Source organism: Gracilinanus agilis, chromosome 1, assembly GCF_016433145.1.
Source record: "Gracilinanus agilis isolate LMUSP501 chromosome 1, AgileGrace, whole genome shotgun sequence".
Classification (NCBI taxonomy): Eukaryota; Metazoa; Chordata; class Mammalia; order Didelphimorphia; family Didelphidae; genus Gracilinanus; species Gracilinanus agilis.
In genome coordinates this window covers 389,467,131-389,490,715 of record NC_058130.1, presented here as the reverse complement: position 1 = coordinate 389,490,715, position 23,585 = coordinate 389,467,131, and the positions used below count along the sequence as shown (strand labels likewise).

General features: G+C 37.6%; 1 protein-coding gene across 1 annotated transcript in view; it reads right to left on the bottom strand.

Annotated features, from left to right (window-relative positions):
* ALPK2 (alpha kinase 2) overlaps positions 1-14,771 on the bottom strand; it is a 191,201-nt gene extending 176,430 nt beyond the window's left edge. The window contains exons 1-2 of the mRNA XM_044681511.1: positions 14,621-14,771; positions 13,734-13,838 (exon numbers count right to left, since the gene is read on the bottom strand). The gene's annotated coding sequence lies outside the window, so the exon portion shown is untranslated. The remainder of the gene's footprint in view (positions 1-13,733; positions 13,839-14,620) is intronic.
* Positions 14,772-23,585: the final 8,814 nt, after the last annotated feature.

Below are 23,585 nucleotides of genomic sequence, written 5' to 3'. Positions count from 1 at the left end.
TCTTGTATTGTAGTTATTGTGTACATACTTTATATACACCCATACATACACTCCTCACATGTTACTTGTTTATAAGATCCTTAAGGGCAGCGTCTATCTAGCATGATGGAGGGCTAGGAGCACTGGACTTGGAGCCAGAAGATTTCAATCAGAACCCCAGCTTTTGAACATCCTACATGTGAAACCTTGTATAAGTCCCTGAAATCCCCTGAGCCTCACTTTTCTAATCTGTAAAATGGTAGTTGTCATTTACTCATGCCCAAATCTTCATGATTCCATATGGGAAAGATACTGGAACTGTTTGTCATTTTTTTCTTCAGTGGATTAAGGCAAACAGAAGGGAGATGACTTGCCCAGGGTCACACAGCTAATAAGTGTCTGAAGCCACATTTGAACTCATATCTTCCTGACTCCAAGACCATCTTTGGTGAGTCTTTGAAGTTCTCTGAACCTTACTTTCTTCAACTGCAAAATGGGGATAATAATATTTGTACCACTAGGTTAGAGGGTTGTGAGGACCATATGAGTGGTTTGTAAACTAATAAAGCACCATTTAAATGTGATTTATTATTAGATGCCTGGCACAGTGCCTGGTTCATAATAAAGTGTTTGTGGCACTGAATTGAATCTATTAATTTGAAAGTTTATTGGTCCCCATTTTGTTTTGGGCACCTCCTCTTCTCACACATCTCTAATATTTGTCCTTTTTAAAAAAATCCGTTCCTTGAACTTTCTGCCTTATAGAGATACTCTTCCATCTCCCTCCTCCTCTGCATTACCCTAGTCAGATGCTATCTGAAGTGAGTATGTTCACTTCTGAGTCATTGATCAACTGGGAAACATTTAGTGAAGGACAACCAGGATGGAGAAAAGCTTCACAATTGAGAACAGGAGACTTTAGAAGAACATGACGAGTAAATAAATGAATGAGTGAATATAATTTATTAAGTGCTTACTATGTGCCAGGCACTGTGCTAAGCTCTGGGAATACAAATACAAGCAGATGGCTGTTTTCAAATAGTTAAGGGCTATCCCCTGGCAGAAGAATTGGATTTGTTCTGCTTGGCCCTCCTGGGTCTAATTAGGAACATTAACCATTAGAGAGGTTAATACTTTGAAGACAATCTCCTTGTACAACATATGTTTCTTTCAGGAAAAGGCTAGATTACAGGACCTCCTCTAATTGTCATTCCAAACTATTGGAGCAGTTTTGGCACCTGAAGCAACCCTTGAAGGGAGATGAGGATTCTGAGAGTTTGAGATAAGGAAGAACTTGGGGGGTGAATGGCTTAATAAAAGCCAGGAAGTAGGAGATAAGAGCTTCAAATTGAAGGAATATGCTTTGGCTGGAACAGAGATTGTGGCGGAGTTGGGGATGGTGGCAGAATTAGTTTGGAATAAATCATATGAAACAAAGGAAGTAGTCTTCAATAACTACCAACAAAGTTTTTCTCTTACCCTTTAATAATGTATCATTTTTTTTTCAGGACCATTTCAGAAAACAATTGTAGAAAAGGTAATTAGGAAATCCTAATCATCACATTTAAAGAGACTTTATAGTTTTCAGTCAGAAACCTTCCTTTCATTTGAGTTATCTCAGTCTTGATTTTTTTTTAAATATATGGCTAACTTGAATGGTATCCTATCAATCTGTAAAACAATTTCCTCGGGATTTTGTAATTCCCACCTTGCCATTGCTGTTACAGTGAGAGCTCTCACTTCTCCCTCTCCCCAGATTCAAGTAAGAAAATGAGAAAACAAAGTCATTAGGACCATGTCGACCTAGGTCATTTGTGTCTCTTCTCTCAGTTGCTCATGTGCTGTAATACTGAGAAAAGCAGGGCATTTGATGCCTCTCATCAGCTCAGTTAGCACATATTGCAACCACCGGGCACTGACTGTACCCAGGGAAGAAGGGTGATAGCTAAGGAGGGTTATTTGGGGCTTTCCTTGAGGCTAAGAATCATTGCAGAAAAATGCTAAGAGGTTTACTAACTGTAGCTATTTTCATCTGAATTTAACTCAGCCAGAGAATAACTCCAACACATACAGTCAACCTAGAGTTACTGGGATGAATGGAAGGGAACACTGGTGGGGTATTAGCTAATCTTAGATGGTAAATCCACCTAAATGGGGTTCCCTGCCCTGTGGCCATGAGCCAACTGGGGACTGTGGTTGCTGTCAGCAAGGAGAAGTGTTTCTGGGAAGAAAGCCATGTGTTACCTCTGGGTGACAGGGAACTGGTCCCAGACAGCACACACAAAAGAGGAGATACTTGGGAGCTGATTATTGTTGCAGCTGCGAGTTTTTTTCACCATGGGTGAGCTGGGTCCTGTTTACTTGGAATAATTCTAAAGTTTGACTATGGTTACATTTTCTGTGCAGCAAGGTGGTGATTGATATATTCTTGGACTTGGAGGCAAGAAGACCCGAATTCAGATGCTGATTCAGGCAATAACTAATTTTGTGGCCTCTATAGCATTGGATTCACCATCTACAAAAAATGAGAGGGTTGGACTCAAAGATTTTTTAAATACCTTCCAGTTCTAAATCTTTAAGCCTAAAAATATATGCCCCTTCAAAAGAGAATGGGCAGCCAGGTGACACAGTAGATGGAGCTAAGCCTGGATATGGGAAGAACTGAATTAAAACCTAGCCTCAGACACTTACAAGCTGTGTGATTTAATCATGTGGGTCCTTTTCATTCAGTCACTCAATCAACAACTTTTTTGTTGTTACATGACCGCAGAGAAATATGTTTAATCCTTCATCCAAAGAATGAGTGATTTTTTACTTATTAAAGAAAACATTTGTAAATTTGCCAGTTCTGCCACTAGTTGTCCATACAAAGACCTAGGTGCCATTTTGTAAAGGGAAAGTAACCACAGTTCTTGGACACTCTGAACCACCCCATTGTTAACCCAGTCTTCCTCTTGAAATTACTTTATATCATTTTCTATATTTATTTATTTAGCTGTGTGCTTGTGGGTCCTTTTCTTTCAGTCACTCATTCAACAACTTTTTTGTTATTACACAACCACAGGGCAACATTTTTAATCCTTCATCCAAAGAATAAATGATTTTTTACTTATTAAAGAAAACATTTGCAAATTTGCCAATCTTGCCACTAGTTGCCCATACAAAGACCTGGGTGCCACTTTGTATAGGGAAAGTAACCACAGTTCTTGGGCACTCTGAAAACCCCACTGTTAACCCAGTCTTCCTCTTGAAATTATTTTGTATCATTTTCTCTATTTTTTAAATTTATTTATCTGTGTGCATGTGGGTCTTTTTCAGCCCCTCAATCAACAACTTTTTTCTTGTTGTTGTATAACCACAGGGCAACATGTTTAATGATTTACCTAAAGAATAAGTGATTTATACTTATTGGGTAAGTCACTTAATCCTGTTTGCCTCAGTTCCTCATGTGGAAAATGAACAGGAGAAGAAAATGGCAAACCATTCCAGTATCTTTGTCAAAAAAAACCCAAATGGAGTCATGAAGGGTCAGACACAATTGAAAACAACTAAGCAACAAAAATGAGAATTAGGGAAAGGCAACACTCCTCAAATATGTAGTAGAACAGTCTGATTTAGGGCTGTGTCATGAAGGAATATATCCTGGTCAGGAGAAGAGAAAGAGTAAGTCTGGAGGAGTTTGATTCATAGAATTCAAGGGTTGAAAGCTCCCTCTCCTGGAACAATCACCATTGGATAGATGAGAAAACTGGACTCTAAAGAGATGGAGTCTTTTATCTGACGTACAAATATTTAAGGAAAGAAGAAGTCTTTATATTTGGGTATACTGACTCCCTATCCAAACATTGAAAGATTGGATATTGTTTGTTCTGGCTATCCTGCTCTTCCCCCTTTTAAGGACTAGCATGGGGAAGGCAAGGAAGATCTTACAAGATTATACAATGTCTAATAATAATAATAATGAAACAGATTTTCACATACCTTTTTTTTTAAACTCTTACCTTCTGTCTTAGAATCACTACTATGTATTAGATCCAAGGCAGAAGAGCAGTGAGGGCTAGGCTAAGTGACTTGCCCAGGGTCACACAGCTAGGAAATATCTGAGGCCAGATTTGAACCTAGAACCTCCCATCTCTACTGAACTCCACTCAGCTGCCCCCTTCACACACATCAGTTTCCTAATATCTAAAAGGAGGAAAATAACAGCACCTAATTTAAAATTCTTAGGGGAATTGAATGAAATGATATATGTAAAGTGCTTTGTAAATCCTAAAACTCTCTCCGTAATTGTAAGCTATTGTTATTATTTAAAAGTGGTTTTGTTTTATGACTATAGGTTCCTGACTATTGTATCCAAATTTAGTTATCAGGTTCCCTCAGTCCTATCTTCTTTTTCATCCTGGTTTCTTTAGGGTGGTGACATTTCTCAACTTCTTGTTCAAATCATTCTTGCACTTTCCCTTCCTCCAATCAAAAATCTTCTTTCCAAACCCTCATTCTTACTAAAATAGATATAAGTTCTCCTTGGGAAAGTCTTCCTCTGATGCCGTATAGAAGTGATCTTGAATTCCCAAAGTCAGGGCCAGCAGTGCCCAAAGACTGGTAATTTCTGCTGGTAAATTCCCATAGGAAAAAAAAAAAGGCTTCAGTCATGGTCCCAGTTTCCTTCCCAAAGATCAGCCTAAGTATGAAAAGGATTATGAATTCTATGGCTTTGGGTAAGCCATAGAACAGCTAAAAATGCAAACTGACTCCAAATCAGGCAACCTCCTTCCCCTTCCATAGGAGGTTGCTGGGATGTGGGAGGAGAGGCATGTGGATTCTAAGAATTGCCAGTAACTAAGGGGCACAGTGGAGAGTGCTATACTTGGAGTCCAAAAGACCTGAGTTCAAATTCCGTTTCATATATTTACTGGTTATGTGACCCTGGGCAAGTAATTTAGCCTCTATTTGCCTTAATTTCCTTCCCTATAAAATGAAGTTAACAATCATAACTGTTGTGAGGATCAAATGAGATAATATTTGTAAAGTTCTTTGTAAATCTTAAAGGATATATATATATGTGTGTGTGTGTGTATGTATACATATATATATAAAACATATACATTTGTATCTATCTATTAATCTATATTTATATACCTATTATTAGACAATGAGGTTGCACAGTGAACAAAGTGCTGGACCTGGAGTCAGGAAGATCTGACTTTAAATTTGACCCAGGATCAAGCTTACTAACCATGAGACTCTCTAGGCAAGTTATTTAATATCTGTCTGCCTCAGTTTCCCTATATATAAAATGGAGTTTAAAAATAGAACCTATCTCATAAGGGTGTTATGAGAAAAAAATAAGAAATTTATAAGAATTTAGGAATCCTTAACATGCTAGATAAATCCTAGAGATTATAATCATTAATAGCTGACATTCAATGTGAGAAATCTAAGGTCCAGGAAAGTTACATATTTTTGGAGGAACTGAGCCATTTCTATAAATGAAAGAGAGGAAACCTTTCAGCATATAGTACAAACCCTCGGTAAAGGATTTCTCCCAATTCATGAACAAGAAGGACAAATGATGAAACTGTGGGAAGATTTTCCACCATAGATACCAAAGAAGAGAGTACCTTCCTCCATGAGATCACAGAGCCAATCAAGTTTTAAGCATATTTGCATTAATGGAGTCTAAAAGGCTTTCTTCTTGATTGGAAATTTACAATTAAGAGCAATCAAGACCCCAAATTCAAGGTGTGGAAGACTTTGTGGAATCAGAGGTAAGGAAAGATATCTGAGGTAGAATCCAGCCTTCTAAATATCATTTCCCCCCCTGAATGATTAGCAAGCTCCATCTCTAGTTTGTATCTTTGTATCAGGTTTCCTCCACACACTCCCTCCTTCCCTTCATGTCTTAGAGTCCCTTGTTTTCTTCAAAAATCTTCTCAAGCACTACATTCTATTTAAAGTCTTTCCTGGTTTTCCCAGCTGCTGTGTACCCTTGTATGCACTTTGAATATATTTAATTATGAGTAAATGTCTTGAGGGCAGCAACTGTTCCTTTTTTTCCTTTACATCCCCAGTGCCTAACACATAATGGGTGAAAAATAAATGCTTATTGACTTCTTGGTCCATTGCAGGGGCCAATAAGCAATAAATAAGGTTGACCAAAGAAAGTGGATGGGAAAAAAGCATTGACTTCTCTCCTTATTTTAGCTACCAATTTCTAACTAGATGAGAGAGACTGGATTAGTCTAAGGGAGCCCAGTGCCTGGCACATCACATGGTAGGCAATTAATAAACATTTGTTGATTAAATTATTCAAGATGCTCACCACCATGTTAAGTGAGTGGCATGGATGATACTTTTTCCCCACAAGGAATCATGTATATGGCTTAAAAACACCAGGTGGATAAGAAGACTGATATCCTAAAAAGGTAAAATTGCATCAGGACAGAAAGGAACATGGTAGTCAGGATCTTTTATCCTATCAAAATTTAGGACACCCCTCAAAGTCCCTCCCTATCTGGTCAGTTCTTACAGACAAGTTTTTTGTGTTCAGATTTTACAGATTGTTGAAAGGAATCCTCTTAGAGCTTAAGTTCACCCCTTTTTCTCCCTCTTTCCCTTCTGCATAAATTGCTGCAAACCCTGGGAAACTGGAGATCTGGGGTTACTGAGTTACTGGGGCTTGGAAAGGGGAAGAAGCAACAAATATCTAATAAGCTGTGTGAGATACTGGCAGCCAAGTTGCTATTTTTAAAGAATACTTTTCAAAGCTTCCTAGAGTTACCCCAGTTTCTATTAGAGGCTTGGATGACAAACTACTGAGGGAAAGATTATACTTGCTCAGGTGGAAGTAACTCGGAGACCCTCTGTTTGGGCCTCTGGTATGGGGCTGAATAAAAAGGAGTAACTTGTGGGGGTAGACATTATGGGTTCTTAGAAGTTAGTATTGGTTTATGTGCTTTATGGTAGCTTTTATGCCCACTATTTTAGGTAGGCCTAACTGGAAGCCTAAACTATCCCCTGGAGTCAATATTAAATAGCATCAGGTTGGGGAATGATGGTGAAATATATTTCCTCTCTAGAAATGGAAATGAAGGAGGCTGGAATATTCTGCTACAAAAATTTCCCTTTTAATAAAACCCAGTGGCCAGTGAAGATGGCGGATGTTATGTAGTAAATAGTACCTAGATTATGGGAGGAATTGAATATTCAAGTTATTATGTTGATTGCTACAGTCATTCCTACTCTTTTCTACATGGTACAAGATTACTCAGACCCCATATGAGAAGCATGGAATTATTCATCTTGTCAATAACGCTTTTTTTCCCCATCTGTGTGGCTGAGATCTATTGGTTTACTTCTACTTGTGAAGGAATGTGCTCTTAACATTATTTCCAAGGTTATTTGAACTCCCCTTCAATTGCCAATTTTTCTCAAGGCAAAGATCTGAAAGAGGCCCAACTTCCTGATACTATTGGTATTCACCACCATATTGATGATATAATGCTGATTGAACCAGATGAGGCCCCCAGTTGTAGAAGCCTTTGATCTTTTATCTGTTGGTAGCTTATTTGAGAAATGAGGGGTAGGAAATTAACCCAAAGAAAAATTCAGGACCTAAACTTTTCAGTTAACATATAAGGATACATTAGAAAAGAAGAACCTTGATGATTCTAGGGTAGTCACAAATGAACTATTGGTATTTGCTCTCCTATAGGTCAAAAAGGAAACCCAAAGACTTATTGAACTCTTTGGGTTTTTGCAGATATTCCCAGATATTCCACATCTGGACTTTTAAATTTCTCCAATTTATAAAAAAATCTATCTCTTTTATGTAGAGACTAGAATAGGATTTGGAAGATTTAAAAGGAGCTCACCATCAGTTTCTCCCTTTGGACCTTGTTTCTGGAGTATCAGTGTTTAGGGACCAAATTGCGTATCCAGATTAAGTGACCATTTGGACTTTTGTAGCCATTAACTTCCTGAAGTGGCCACCTTTTATATTTGAGAAATAATTGCTTTCATCTTACTGGACCCTAGTTACTACTAAACAGACAATGCATATTACTTCCCTTGGTTCAGTAATGCTTATCACGAATTGGGAAACCCAAAATGGGTCCTTTAGCAGGATACCTAGAACACAAGAAACTTCCATTGTTAAATTAAAATGGTACATCTGAGATCACAATCACCTAGGCTTGCTAGTGTCCTTCGTGAACAGGTTGTAATATTGCCCAAGACTAAGACCTTCAGTCTCTGCCCTAATACTTGGCCTGTTTTGCTAACCCAGTGGGTTCCTATCTGTGCTCTTGAAGAAGGTTGTTTTGTGTGGTTTCCTGATGGTTGTACCTTTTATGAGAAAGGTATATGCACCTGGACTTCAGCAGCTATAAATTCAGTGCTTAGAGATACCCTAAGTTCTTAATCATTTTTGGTCATGGACCCCTTTATAGTATAATGAAATCTATGGTCTCCTTAGAATAATGTTCTTCAATCTATAAAATAAAATACAAAGGATCATAAAGCAAACCGATTTTAGTAAGACAGTAATCAAAATATTTTTAAAAACAAGTTCATAGACTCCAGATTAAGAACTTCCATCCTAAGGGTTCTGCTGTATGGTTGCCAATTAGAGGGAGGTTGAGAACCATGTAGGATCATACCATACTGTCCTTGAAAAGCAGACACTCTGAATGGCATGAATAGTTGGCCAATGTGAGTTTCAAAATTAATATCCAATATTCTAAGTATTATATTTAATAAGATTAACTAATAATGACTAACATAAAAAAGCTAGATAAAAAGCCACCTTCCTCAGCCCCACACATGGGAAAAAAGAGGAAGAGAGGAAGCGCTTACAACAAATTATATACAAAATGTGACCACACAAGGTGGTGGAGAGATCAAAAGGAATTCTGGGAAATACTAAAGAACTTCTGGGGGATGAAGTTCAAGGGTTCAAGAATTTCTAACTATACACCTATGAGAGGACCTTGAGAGAAGTTGATGATAAATTTTATTTTTACTTGATTCTGGATAATGACTGTAGGCTTGCATAAGTAAACTATGGGCAGGAGAAAACAGAACTGGGTAATCTAGATAATTAAAAGTTCTCTACTTTAAGGTCATGATCAATAGAAGAAGGGCTTTGCTAATTCTTTTTACAACATTCAGTTGTTTTAGGGGGGCCATAGGTTAGTGTCTATCAGAGATACAATACTCCATCTGCCAGACTGAATACCTAGGTTGATAACCTCACAAGAAAGCAGAGATTGGGGATTGGGTTCATCATCAATTAGACAGAGGAGTGATGGTGCTGTTAGAATAGGCAAAGGATGATATAATAATAATAATAATAATAATAATAAGCACTAACATTTATATATCACTTTAGGGTTTGAACACCACTTTAAAAATATAATCTCATTTAGTTGCTCACAATAGAACTAGGAGTTAGGTGCTACTATTGTCTCTATTTTACAGATGAGAAAACTGAGTCAGATGAGGATTAAGTTATTTGCATATCACACAGATAGAAAATGTTTGAAACTGGATTTGAACTCAGACCTTCCTGATTCCCACTTAGGTCCAGTGCTCTGTCCAATATACCACCTACTTTCCTCTAGGCACCATACCTTGTGAACCCTTTAATCAAGAATGATGAAGTCACTTCTATCTAATGATACTTTTAATGCCTTTCTAAATGTTTGCTTTTCAAGGATCCGTATGGTATGGTATGATCCCACATGGTTCTCTACCTGCCTCTGATAGGCAAATTATTTATATTGGCCCTTTTCCTCCATGTAAGGGCAAGATATTGGCCCTCATAATTGGTATTTATTCAATACATGAGTTTGCAGTGCTTATTAAATCCACAACTACTATAGTCGATATCAAGATTCTTAGAGACACATCCTATCCTATGTGGCCTCTTTATTTTTATTTCTGATTGGGTTCTCATATTACTGGAAAGAAGATCTAAGACTGGTTCTGTTATCCTCATATTTGCTTTCAGTACCATCCCTAGGCAGCTAATACCATGAAACAAAAGATTTTTACAATAACAGCTGATTACTAGAATTGAGTATCCTATCTCCCAGAGGCTCCATCTTTGATAAATTCCCCAAGAAGGTGGAAGATTCTACTTTCCAGCAATTTCTTAGATTTACCCTTCAGGATAACTTGCCTTACAAAGGCAGATGACTTTTTGAATATAGTCCCAGTTGACCCTATCCAGCCCCCTTTATTTTATTCTATCATCTGTGTGTGTTTACTCAAGCCTTGAGGCTTGAAGATTGAGGATCAAGAATAGAATTCAGTGACATGCCATTAGAAACCATCCTCCATATTAATCAATTCATTAATCAACACTTTGGTGATGATATTCAGTTGTAAATGAACCTACAGAACTACTATCATCTAGCCCACATTTCTCCACCTTTTCCAAAAGGATATTAAGAGAGATGGCACCAAATACTTGGCTGAAACCCATGTACTCTGTGCCTAAAACATTCCCTTGATCTGCTCTACAGTAAAATAAATGAGGTTTTCCATTTCTTAAAATAATGACTTAGATGAAGATGTAGACTGTATACTTTTCAAATGTATATATAATAGAAAACTGGGTGGGATCTGGCTTCATCTCCACCACCTAGCTTCTGCTTAGCTCTCCAGCAATTTTTATTATTATTTTTCTTCATGAACTTTACATTCCCACAAGGTTAGACTACTAGCTATTTGCAAACAGCAACAATAGTAGAGGTTTTCAAAGTTTTTTTGAACCCCAGAACCCCATGAAGTAGGTGCTATAATAGATAAGGAAATTGAGACTAACCTGGGTTAAATGGCTTGCACAAAGTCATCTGAGACATGTCTTCCTGACTCTAAGTCTAGGACTCTATTCATCTTGCTAGGGGGGTAGCAATTCACCACCTCCCATCTCTGTGAAGCTATACAAGTTGTTCCTTACACTTTGAATGCATTGTACCTGCATCTCAGCATCTTCGTATTTCTTCAAAGACGACAGAGTTCAGATGCTCACCTTTTTAAGACTTTCCTGATCTCTCCTCCCCTTCCCCATGATCCCTCTCCTTGTACCAAACTTATTTTGCATATATGTGTGTATTTGTGTGTGAGTGTGTTTTATCTCTCCAGTAGGATGTAAGTTTGTTGAGGGCAAGGAAGGTTTCTTTTCTGTCCTTGCATCCTACCAACTAACACAAGTCATAAGTTGTAGGGTTACCATTCAAACCCATTTCCTCTGACATTCTAATGTTCTTTGCACTGTACCACACTCCTTCTAGGATCCAGTCCTCTGTAACCTCTCCTTTGTTTCCCATTGTTTTTCAATATATCAACGGTGGGGTATTTGTTATTGTTGTTTTACATTGTTCTGCCTTTACTCATATCTGTAAGTTCTTAAGGGAGATGAGTTCATTTAAAGTGGCCAGATGTTCTTATATTATCTCCTCACCTAGCTCAGCCTTCATTTGCCTCCTCACCAAAGCTGTTCTATCTTTCCCAGTTTAAAGATTGATGGAGAAGATGGCAGGAGAGTAAAAGCTACTACATTTGTCTTCTCTTTGTCATATGTTAACTTCAGATAAGTCCCTATTGCTTTCTTGTTCTTTTTTTCTTCCAAATAAACCTAAGAAAACTTTAATCTTATCTTATGCATTTTTCGCAACCCTCTGTTGATTTTCTATTTTAGCTATCCTGATACTGTGGTTACAGATTCATGCCAATTCTCCACTCCTCTTTGATCACATGCCATCCCTTCAATACCTTGTATGCTTCCTTTCAAAATCTCAGATGTAGGCAGCAGCTACACTAATTTCTTTAGGTGCATGTCCCTTTTCTTCCTTGATTAAGATTATTTGTTGTTGTGTAACTCACTGCTCACTCCCCCTTACAGAAGACTTTCCTCTCTAGTGGAGCTCAATTACTCAGAGCTCCTTACCTACATATTACATGTAGACTTCTTTCCTCCCAGAGTCTTTCTATTTCTTCAGGGACCTCTCCCTGAAGAGAACCAGGGACCACCGTCTGTCTTCTCTCTTAATGCTGGAAGCTGGAAGACCAAGATCTGGTTTCTGTCAGACTCTCACTAACTGCCCTCACCCAAGAAGGAGCAGTCAATAATTCATCTCCACCAGTAAGAAGAATCATGCAAATAGTCTTTGAACCATGAGTTACAATCAGATTGTCAGTTTTTCATTGGTTAAGAGCCCCTCCATCCTTTTAATTTGCTTTTCCTTTCATTGACTATGCAACCATTCCTATACATTCTCTTACCTTTCTTATACCTATTTTCCTAAATTCTAGGTATATGTGTCTAATGATGTCCCTCATTCTTTTGTCATGCTGTTATGAACTCATTTTCCCATTTTCCACTGGGTGCCTATAAATTTACACTTCACGGATCTATTTTAATTTTTTGGCTAAAACCGAGTCCATAATAGCAACTATTATTATTGTGTCCTCCACTCTCCAAGGCATGAAGTCTTCATATTTATCAGGTCCTCTGCTTTCTCAGAATGGGATTTCCAGCTTATAGCTGAAATCCCTTTATCACTACTAGAATAATAGAATTTTACAGCTGATAGAGTCCTAAATGATATTTTATTTCTATGCTTTATTTGTGTTTCAGTGTTGCAAGCACTTTCCAAAAAGTATTGTCCATATTATCCAACTAGTTACATGGTCTGTAGAATACTCTCACAGTTATATCACACCTTTTTCTCTACCCTTTTATCCTCATCCAAATGTCACATTTAAGTTGCTACATTTAATTAGCATTTCTTTTCTTTTTAGCCAAAAAATGGAATACAATTCAAGTCTAGCCTACTTTGTATAGGAAAGGTTAAATCAATGCTTTGATGCCAACAGAAAGATTTTACATTTTCATTATTTATCTTATGATGCATGTATACATTCAATACTCACTTGAGATAGCATTCCAGTCTTATGATTCTATGATAATTTATATTTATCTATAACAATTTAAGTTTGTTTTAAAAAACATTCGCAGCTATATATATTTTTTAAACTTTGAACATAAAAAACCCATCATGCTATTCCTATCAAGATAACTTTGTTACTTTCTTATGCACGGCTCTCAAATAAAATATTTTATTCTCATATATTAATAGAAATTAATTAATTTTCCCAACAAGAAAATAATCCAAATTTTATATGCTCATTTGCTTTTCATTTTCATACACATTTATAGAATTTTTATTTGAAAAATATTTAAAATTTTCTTGTTTGCAAAAAATAGCAAGAGAAATACCAAAAACTCATTTGAAAATTAGAACGTTTATTATAAATAATATATGCATAACATATATGTAACCTATATATGCATAGGTATGAGATACTATAAAAATGAAATTTATTTAGGGAACAATGTTTAAAAAATACAAAATAATATTGTCACTTTTCTGACCCCAAGGAAAAAATCCTATACTAAATATGCCAAACTTCACATATCAAAAAATACTACTTAACAAAAATTTACTCACAGAGGCTATGAGCAAATTTTTAAATAACTCAAACAGAATGGGTCATCTGATGCTTAAAATGTATTTACTTTGCATGCTTGCATTCTGTTTGCAAAAGTCTGAATATCACTATAGTGAAAAAATGCTTTTTAGCCACCATATAGATGTCAATCCAGAATGATACCTCTTTCCTTTATGTTGGATTTCAGTTCCTAAGCCTTCCAGCAGAAATGTTATTTATCATGTTATCCTTACCTTGCTTCAATGCACTTTCATGGAATACATTCTACATCCCTTCAAAGGTAAGACTGTAACACCATCCCAGGAATTCATTCTTTAATCTTCAAAGATGAAGCATACCTTTAGTTAAGGAAAAGGTAATGGGTAGTAATTATAGCAGCAGCCCCAGCAATGTTGTTCTTGCTTTTATCTATTTTTAAACGATTGCCAGATGCCTGTAACTGACACCCTTAATCAGGGCAGTTTTAAAGTTTAGATGGGTTCATAAACAAGCAAGATTATGAAACTGCTATTTTACCAACCTTTTTCACTTGGTTCTATTTTGCCACAAATGCTGAATCTATTTACTGACACTTTGCAAGCTCAAATCTATCTATTTTCATTGTCTGAAAGCCTTCCAACCTCAACTTGTACCTGCAACTGGGATTATTGAGCTACATAAAAAGGGAGAACTGCTCGGTAACTCCAAGAAAAGAAGCCTTCCTGGCCTAAATAGCATGGACAAATTCAAGTCAAAGATTGTGGAACCTAAATTAATTAGATAAATGTCTCTACTATTGGCATTGTTGTTATGATTGTTATGAATTTCTTCACTCATATTTCCTTCTTGTTTTCATTTCTGATTCAGCTACAGAGAATTTCAGAAAATATCCCGAGTTAAGGTAAGCAAGAACTCCCTCTTCAAGTCGGATCAGTTACATTAAACTAGGAAAATATCACTGAGAGGATGATAAACTAAAATAAGGGGCAGGGAAACCCACAAACATGCCCTTACCTCTTCCTTTATTTGGTTCCGTTTCGTGGCACTCAACCTGCCTTTCCATCCCTCTAGAAAATGTGAGCAGCTATATTTCTAAAGCACAAGCCATTTCAGGTGTAAACACCAGAGCATGCATACTTACTTTTCACAACATTTTGTCCAGGAGTCTTTGGAGGAGGGCTGATGCTGGGAGGGGCTCCCATGGACTATATACTAAAGTTCCACGCCTGGAATGTGGAGCATAGGATTTAAGGTCCTTTTGCAGGATCTGGCCGGCGAGAAGTTTTGTTTACTTTCAGGAATGAATGCCTCTTCCTAGAAGGTCCTTGGGGCAGTTCAGAAGGAGGAGCATTTTTGTCTGTCCTTGAATTGTCTAGGTCATTGGGCAAACAGGAGTGTATTTTAGCATCACTGTGATGAAATTTGAGGGTTGTTTCTGCAGTAGGTGTGATTGACGCTGGTGGGGCTCTGGCACAGGGCTAAGTGTGAAATGCTGCTCTGGAGAACTGATGAAGTCCAGGGACAAACTCTTCACCCATGGCTGGGGAGGCTTAGCAACACCCTGCAAAATTTACACAGCACTTCACGCTCCGTTATACTAACCTTAGAAAAAAACAAAGCACATCACATGGAATGGGGCTAAGGCCAAAATAAAACAACTGGTTCTAGGATAGACAATTTTAGTGACTACAAGTACAGATAGTAGATACATTTAAATAGACGGATCACAGTTATATGCTATTCATTTAGAAATGGAGTTCTACCCATCCTGGGAAGTCCTCTAGGGAAAGCAGAAAGCCTAGTGGGACCCTACTTCAGGACTGCCTCAGCCACTCTGCCATGCTTCTTTTTTTTATTTTGAATATTTTCCCATAGTCACATATTTCATGTTCTTTCCCTTTCCCCAAACCTCCCTAACCCCCCTTAGCCGATGCATAATTCCACTGGGTTTTACATGTATCATTGATTAAGACCTAATTCCATATTATTGATAGTTGGACTAGAGTTATCATTTAGTGTCTTCATCCCCAATAGTATCTCCACCAATCTATGAGTTCAAGCAGTTGTTTTCTTCTGTGTTTCTACAGCCACAGTTCTTCCTCTGAATGAGTCTGCCATGCTTCTTATTCCTGACCAGTGAAAGAGAAAAGAGAATAACATCCAGAAGAAACAGCCAGGTGGGAGGCCAGAGACAGCCAAGGCTTTCTTTGAGAAGTACACTCACCACCCTCATTTTTACAGGGTGTCCCAAAAGTCTTTGTGAGGTTTTAAGCTTTTAAAGCACAGAGATTTTGGGGATACTGTATATTGTTTGACAGCTTACCAAGCACTGTACTTATAGCAACCCTGTGGAAAAATTAGTGCTAGAATTAGCTTTTTTAAAAACAATATATAGATCATCGAAGTTCAAGAGATTAAAAACTTGTCCACAGGTACACCTGCCACCTCCTTCCAGAGGCTTTTCCTCATTGCCCTAGCAAATCACTCTCTTTTTGCCGGTATCTTGTCTGTACTTATCCTCTCATAAATTTAATTATCATCTCTAAACTAATTATTCTCTAGTTTTTTCTTTTCTTTTTTTTTTTTTGTTAATAGAATTTATCTAGAAGTGTCCCAATCCCTTTCTATCCCTCCTTACATCACAGAAGATTTCGTCTGGGAGACAGACAGTGAACACCTTGACTCCCCCCTAGCAGAATGGAAGTTCCTTGAAGGAAAGATCTGTCTCATTTTGCTTTCATATCCTCCAGAGCTTGATACGTAGTCGGTGCTTTAATAAAGAATTTTAGATTTGAGAAAGGAACTGGTTTTATTTTTTATCTGTAACATGCTTATTAATCAATGGATAGTAAATTACAGTTTAGACTCTAATCCTGTTGTGATTCAAAATCCAAGGCTCTTTCTACTACATTAAGCAAAGAACATTTAATCCTCCTATTAATTTAAGCCATCAGGAAATCAGGCAAAAACAAGATATAGTTATTTTTAAAAATTGAATCCTCTCTGAGTCCACGAAAGGATCATTGCTCTGTAACAACTTAGAATTGCTATTATGATACTTTCCTGTATGAAATCTGGGTGCTGACAGTCTAGAAAAAAAGGATCTAATTGGAGTCTGGCAGCTAAAATTAGCGGCAGAGAGAAATGAGTAGGGCAGAGCCAGCGACCTTGAAAGGAATATATTGTAGGTATTCATCCTCTAGTAAACAGCATTATCTTTTCCAAATGCAGATGGATCATGTACTAAACAGTATAGAGTGAACAAGTGTTTATATGTATATGTGTGTGTGATGATGTATATATGCACATATACGTACATATATAGACATATAGACACCTTCATATATCTTATTTACATCAAAGAAAGGTACTAGAAAAGACTTTTGAGGTAAGAAAGTCCAACCCCCTCATTTTATAGATAAGTTAATTCTGGATCAGAGAATTAAGTGACTCAGCCAGGGAGACCCATAACTAATTTCAGAGGCAAAATTTGACCACAGGGCTTCCTGACTCCATTTCTGTCACTCTATCTACTACAACCCACTGCCTCATCAGTACCCAAAAGTATTTCATTTCCTGAGTCAAAAACCCTGACATTCTTCTGCCTGACCATAATCTCATATCATTCATGACATCTTTCCCTATACCTCACCCTTTCTAAATCTACTCTCTCTCCCTCATCGTGACTTCCAATCCCTTGTCCTCTTGGTATTTTCTCAGACCTTTATCCCTGCTCTCACTTAGCTTTCTTTCTATACCATTCTAGAACCTAAAATTAACTAATTCAACTCCATTCTGTCCTCTATTTCTGAATCCCTTCCCACCTTGTCCTATTGCCATTCATCCTTTACTAGACACCTATTCCTGGAATACTCTAACCATCTGTCTCCTCTTGTCCCACTCACAGAGCTGGCAGAAGTCATACAATGGGAATGACTGAATTCATTGCAAATGCATGAGCAAATGCATGTTATCTCATCTGAGACCTCATCGTAGCAAGAAAATCCTTTTTGCCTTCCTAATTTATACTTTCTATCACTCCCCACAGAAGTGATTGTTAACTTTCTGTTCTTTTCTCACGCCTCCCTCTTTACCTTTGACCCCTTACCTAAATACCTCATCTATTAAATTAATGAGAAAATTCAGATTATTTGTCATGAGTGTTCACTTCCCTCCTTTAATGCCTTATCAAAATTCCTTAGTCTCTCCCACTTTTTTTTTCCTTCAGTCACATAGCTCTTCTTTTTGCCAAAACAGACCTTTCTACACGAGTTCTCAATCCTATCTACTCTTATCTTCTCCGACAACTCTCTATTATCCTTCCTCCCTAAAATTTAGTCTCTCCCAACAGTTCCTTCTCTACTGCCTTCATTCTAAACTCCACCATTAAAAAAAACCTTTTACCAGAGTCTACTATTTCCTCCAGCCATAATCCTAGATCTCTTCTCCCTTTTTCTTGGTGGCAAACTCCTAGAAATACTAGTGTGTTCACTTCCTCTCCTCTCTTCTCAACCCTCTACAATTTGGCTTCCAAATCCATCATTCTGTAGAAACTCCTCTTTCCAATGTTACCAGCAATCTTTTACTTGCCATATTTGATGGTCTTAGGCATATTTCTCAACTTTTCTGCTGCATTTGATTTTGTTAATCAACCTTTCTTGGATACTCTTGGTTTCTGTAACACCCCTCACCTTCAGTCTTCCTACTTGAAAATTGACAGCTCCTTTACTACTCACCATCCATATCACACTCACTAACTATGGGTGCCCTTCCCCAAGGCTTTGTCCCTAACTCTCTTCTCTTCTTTCTCTAAGATTTCTTAGAGATCTCATCAGGTGTCATAATTTTAATTATCATCTTTCGGTAGATAACTGACAAATCTGTGTATCTAGCTTCAGTCCTGCATTACCATCTTCTTTTTGGATATTTCAAACTAATTGTTCCAGGAACATTTTAAACATGAATATGTCCAAAGCAGAATTTGTTATCTTTCACCTCAAATTAACATTTCTAACGAACATCCTTGATTTTCTTTAAGGTACAACTGTTCTTACAGTCTCCCTGGTTCATAGTTGTCATCTCCACACTGGCAATACTTGACTCACTTTAGCATCTTAACCCCTTGGTAAACAGTTTAGCTTTAAATTGATCGTTGCTATCTAGTCTCTTGGCCCTTTTTCCTATGTCCTGACAAGTCTCAGCCTTGAATTAATCCTAGAACCTTCATTCCTATTCAAATGATGCCAAACAAAGCTAGGAAAAAAAAACATGAAACTATGTTGACTGGGTTCACTACAAATTAATGATATAAATCTTTGTATACTTCTCTAATTAATTTGCTATCTCCCTCATCCTGCTGGCTCTTTCAAAAATTTTCATCCCTGTTTAAATTTCCCTTCTTTCTCCCTACCTTTACTCTCTCATCTAAGAATCTTGCTTCATATTTCACGGGAAAAAAATGAGACCATTCACCAAAAGCTCCCTCTTCTCTCTTCCTCATTTCACATCCCTGAGATACTTTTTGCCCTTGTGTTCTCTTTTACGCCTGTCTCTTGTTAGGAGGTGCCCCTTCTTGACAAAGCAAAGCTCTCTTACATACACAAGAGATACAGTTCTCTCCCATATTCTATGATAGATTGTTTGTTCTATCATCCCTATTTCTCTCATCTGTCCCCATCTGTTAACAACTTCCCTTCTGTCTACAGACATGTCCATGGGATCTCCATGATCAAAAGATTTCCCACTTAATCCATCCATTTGACCCATCTATCACCCCATATCTAGTCTTTTTTCTTTTGGCTTAACTCCTTTAGAAGGCTGTTGGCAATTGGTACCTGTTCTTTTTTCTGTTATTCTCTTCTTAACTCCCTACAGTCTGATTTCCACTGAAATGGTTTTCTCCAAAAGTACCAAAGAGCTCTTAACTGAAAAATCTAATGGTATTTTCTCAGTCCTCATCATTACTGACCTTTTTGCTGTCTTTGACACTATCAATTACCTTCTTCTCCTTTCTTCTCTCTGGGTTTTTGTGACATTGCTCTCTCCTGGTTCTTTCCCCATCTCTTTTGTTGGATCTTCATCCAAATTATTCCCACTAATTACAAGTGTCCCCCAAGGCTCTGTCCTAGTCCTTCTTCTCTTTTCCTTCTATACCATTTCATTTGGTTATCTTATCAGTTCCCATAAATTCAATTATTTCAATGCTGATGATTCTCAAATCTACTTGTATGACTCTGACCTTTTTGCTGACCCCTAGACACTCATCCCCAATTGCCTAATATAAAAGTGAAATTTGGGAAATGCCATCTAAAAGTATATATATATATATATTTTCTATGGACATGTGGGAGACTTTGAAACTACATTTCCCATGATTCCTCATGGTAGACAGGAAGTGGGATGATGTAAGAGAAGGGATATAAACTCCTGTAGTGACTGACTTTGAACTTCCTCTTTAGCTACTGGTGCAGGATGAGAGGGGAGGTAATTATGGCTGAAGCGGCAGTTTTAAATTCTTACAAGTGCGTGGTCTAATGACTTTATCTATCAGCATGGCTTTAATTAAAATACTAATTTCTATATTTATAGCAGCCTTTATTATTTTTAATCTTAATACTAATAAATATCTCTAACTGAATATTTCATAGATAGTTTAAACCTAACATGTCCAAAACTGAATTTATTATCTTTCCTCCCATCTACCACCCAACCTTCCCTTCTTCCTATTTTTTTCTATTATTCTAGAGGTCTCCACCATACATCTAATCACCCCAGCTCACAACCTAAGTGTCATCCTCGATTCCTCATGCTTGCTCTCCCAATATCCAATCTGTTGCCAACCCCTATTGATTTTACCTTTGTAACAATTTATTTGTACTCCCATTTCTCTCATTTGACACTGCCTCCATATTGGTGCAGACCCTCATCAATTCACTCCTGAACTTTTGTAACATCCTAATGGTTGATTGTGCTGCCTCAAATCTCCCCTCACTCCAATCCAATCCATTCTTTATTGTGCTATCAAATTAAATCCCCCTAAAGAGCAAACCTACTACACTGCTCTCCCTAGCCAATTTAATAAATTCTCATGGCTCCCTATCATCTCTGGGATCAAATATGAAATTCTGTTTTGACATACAAAACTCCCCATATACTTGCTTCCTCCTAACTTACTGGTCTTCTAATATCTTACTCTTTTTTCCCATTCTAGGCAGTCTGTAGATATTGGCTTCCTAGCAGTTTCTTGCAGCATTCACTTTGAATCTCCACTCTAGATCCCCCTGGGCCTAGAACTCTCTCCTCATCTCCACTCATAATTTTCCTAGCTTTTTTCAAGTACCAGTTAAAATCTTGCCTTCTTAAATTGGAAAATAAGGGAATGTCCTTTGATTGGGGAATGGCTGAACAAATTGCAGTATCTGCTGGTGATGGAATACTATTGTGCTTAAAGGAATAATGAACTGGAAGAATTCCATGTGAACTGGAAAGACCTCCAGGAATTGATGCAGAGTGAAAGGAGCAGATTCAGGAGAACATTGTACACAGAGACTGATATACTGTGGAACATAACGGACTTCTCTACTAGCAGCAATTCAAGGATCCAGAACAATGCTGAGGGACTTATGGGAAAGAAAACTAGCCACATTCAGAGGAAGAACTGTGGGAGGAGAAACACATAAGAAAAACAACTGCTTGATTAAATGCCTAATGGGAATATTATTGGGGGTGTAGACACTAAATGATAATTCTAGTCCAATTATCAATAATATGGAATTAGGTCTTAATCAATGATACATGTAAAACCCAGTGGAATGGTGCATTGGCTATGGGGGAATGGGTAGGTTTGGGGGAGAGGGAAAGAACATGAAACATGTAACTGTGGGAAAATATTCAAAATTTAAATTTAAATAAAATAAAAATAAAATAAAATCTTGCCTTCTTGAAAAACATAGGACTGATCATGTGGTTTGATGGGTGTATGATTGGAGTTTGGGCTTTAAAGTATCACTGTATTGCAAATATGAATAATGTGGAAATAGATTTGAAACAATGACACATGTAAAAGCCAGTGGAACTTTCTGGGCAGATGGTGGAAAGAGGCGTGGGAAAGATCATGAATCAGGTAACCATGAAAAACATTCTAAATAAATAAATAAACAAACAAACAAACGAATGAATGAATGAATCCAGAAATAAATAAATGAAATCTTGTGTTCTATAAAAAAGACTTTCCTCATCCCCCTTAATGCAGTTGCTTCGCCTTTCTTAATTATCTCTAATTTATCCTGTATATATCTTGCTTGTATCTAGTTGTTTGCATGTTGACACTTCCATTAGGTTGTGAGCTCCTTGATAACAGAGCCTTTCTTTTGCCAGCTTTTGTATCTTCATCAATTAGCACAGTGCCTGACACATAGTAGGTGTTAAATAAATGCTTGTTGACTATTTTCCTCAATTCTTCACTCTCCCTCAATATATGACCCAATCGGTTGCTAAAACTTGCTGTTTTTACCTCCACAAAATTTCTCCCATTCAACTGTTTCCTCAACTCATACAGCCAAGGCCCAAGTTGAGGAACTTATCACCTTTCTCCAAGCCCTCCTAATTGGTTTTCCTACTTCAAGTCTCTCCACACTCACGTCTGTGCTCTGCACTGCTACCAGAGTGATTTTCTTTAGTGAGAATCTGAATGTGTCATTCCCGTACTCCATAATTCCAGTGGTTCTGCAATGCTTTTGGAGCAAAGAAATGCTTTTGTTTGGTTTTTAATGCCCTTCACAACCTAGCTTCAACCTATCTTTCCTGCCTTGTTTACATTACTTCCTTTACCACATTCTACACTTCAGTGAAACTAGTCCACTTGCTGTCATTTGCATATGGCACCCTCCCTCCCATCTAAATGTCTTTTCATTGGCCAATCCTTCGATTCTTCTTTCTCACTTCCTCATTATAGAATCCCTCTATTTATGCAAAGAAAAAATCTTTGTCATTGTTAGAAATAATATGACTAAGTGGGAAATAAAGAGAAGGGGAAAGGGGTGAGTTTTTTAAAAATCAATGTTAGAGACAGGAGATGGATGGTGACAGTGATTCAAAATGGGGACCAAACTGTCAGCTCCTTAGAGGTGAAGAGGGGATCATGCTTGGAGAACCTTGTTTCATGGGGTTCTTAAGTGGAAAAGTTATAATTTAATATAAAACTTTAATTTTGTGTAAAGCTGAATCTCTTGCTTCTGAGTACTTATCTCCAAGGAAATGAAATCCATCCAAAAGTGTTTGCAAATGCATTTCAGTATCAGCCATTTTTAATTACTTCTCTGAAAGGTCTTTCGGATTTCTCAATGTTGCAGCTGACATTTTCTTGGCATCACCGGTGAATGGGGCTGCTTAGCTCTACAGCCACCTTTGCCTTATACAGGAGAGGCATTTAGTCAGTTCCTCTCTAATAAGCCTCAATGCTTAAAGCAAATTAATTGTGTCCCCATGTTGCTCTTCAGTATCATCCCTCATATTTGGGCTGAAGCATTAGGGATTTCTGGGCTTATTTCAGTCCTCTTGGCACTAAAGCTTCCCAAACATTCATGGAGAATGATATGCATGATGTAATGTTCTCCACAGGAGAGGACATATTTGGCTCAGATTTTTGTACTCATCACATGTCAGATCAGAATTGCTGCCAGTACCCCTGGGTTAGGCCAAAACCTGAGCTGTTCCCACTTACTGCAGGGAACTGTCAATATTTTACTGGGTCTCAGTGGATGCTGCTAGAATCAACACCCCTTCGTGCTCCCAACTCTCCTTCCACCCCTCTGAAGGGATTGAGGCCAACTTGAGCACAATAGCAATAACATGTTGCTAATGTTTTTCTGCTTTGCATTATACTAATAGTTCATATCACCTTGCTTGGTAAATATTAAAATGTCCACTCAGCAATAGAGATACTATATACTTCACAGGGATTCATTTAAAGAGTATGGAGTGTTGACTAAATCCCCAGTTCTCCCCCTACCCTACAGGGGGTTCAGGAAAAATAAGTCATTTGGGTTTTGTGCTTTCAGTGGTGTTTTTTAACTCGAGATCCCAACACCCTTTTCAATCTATTATGA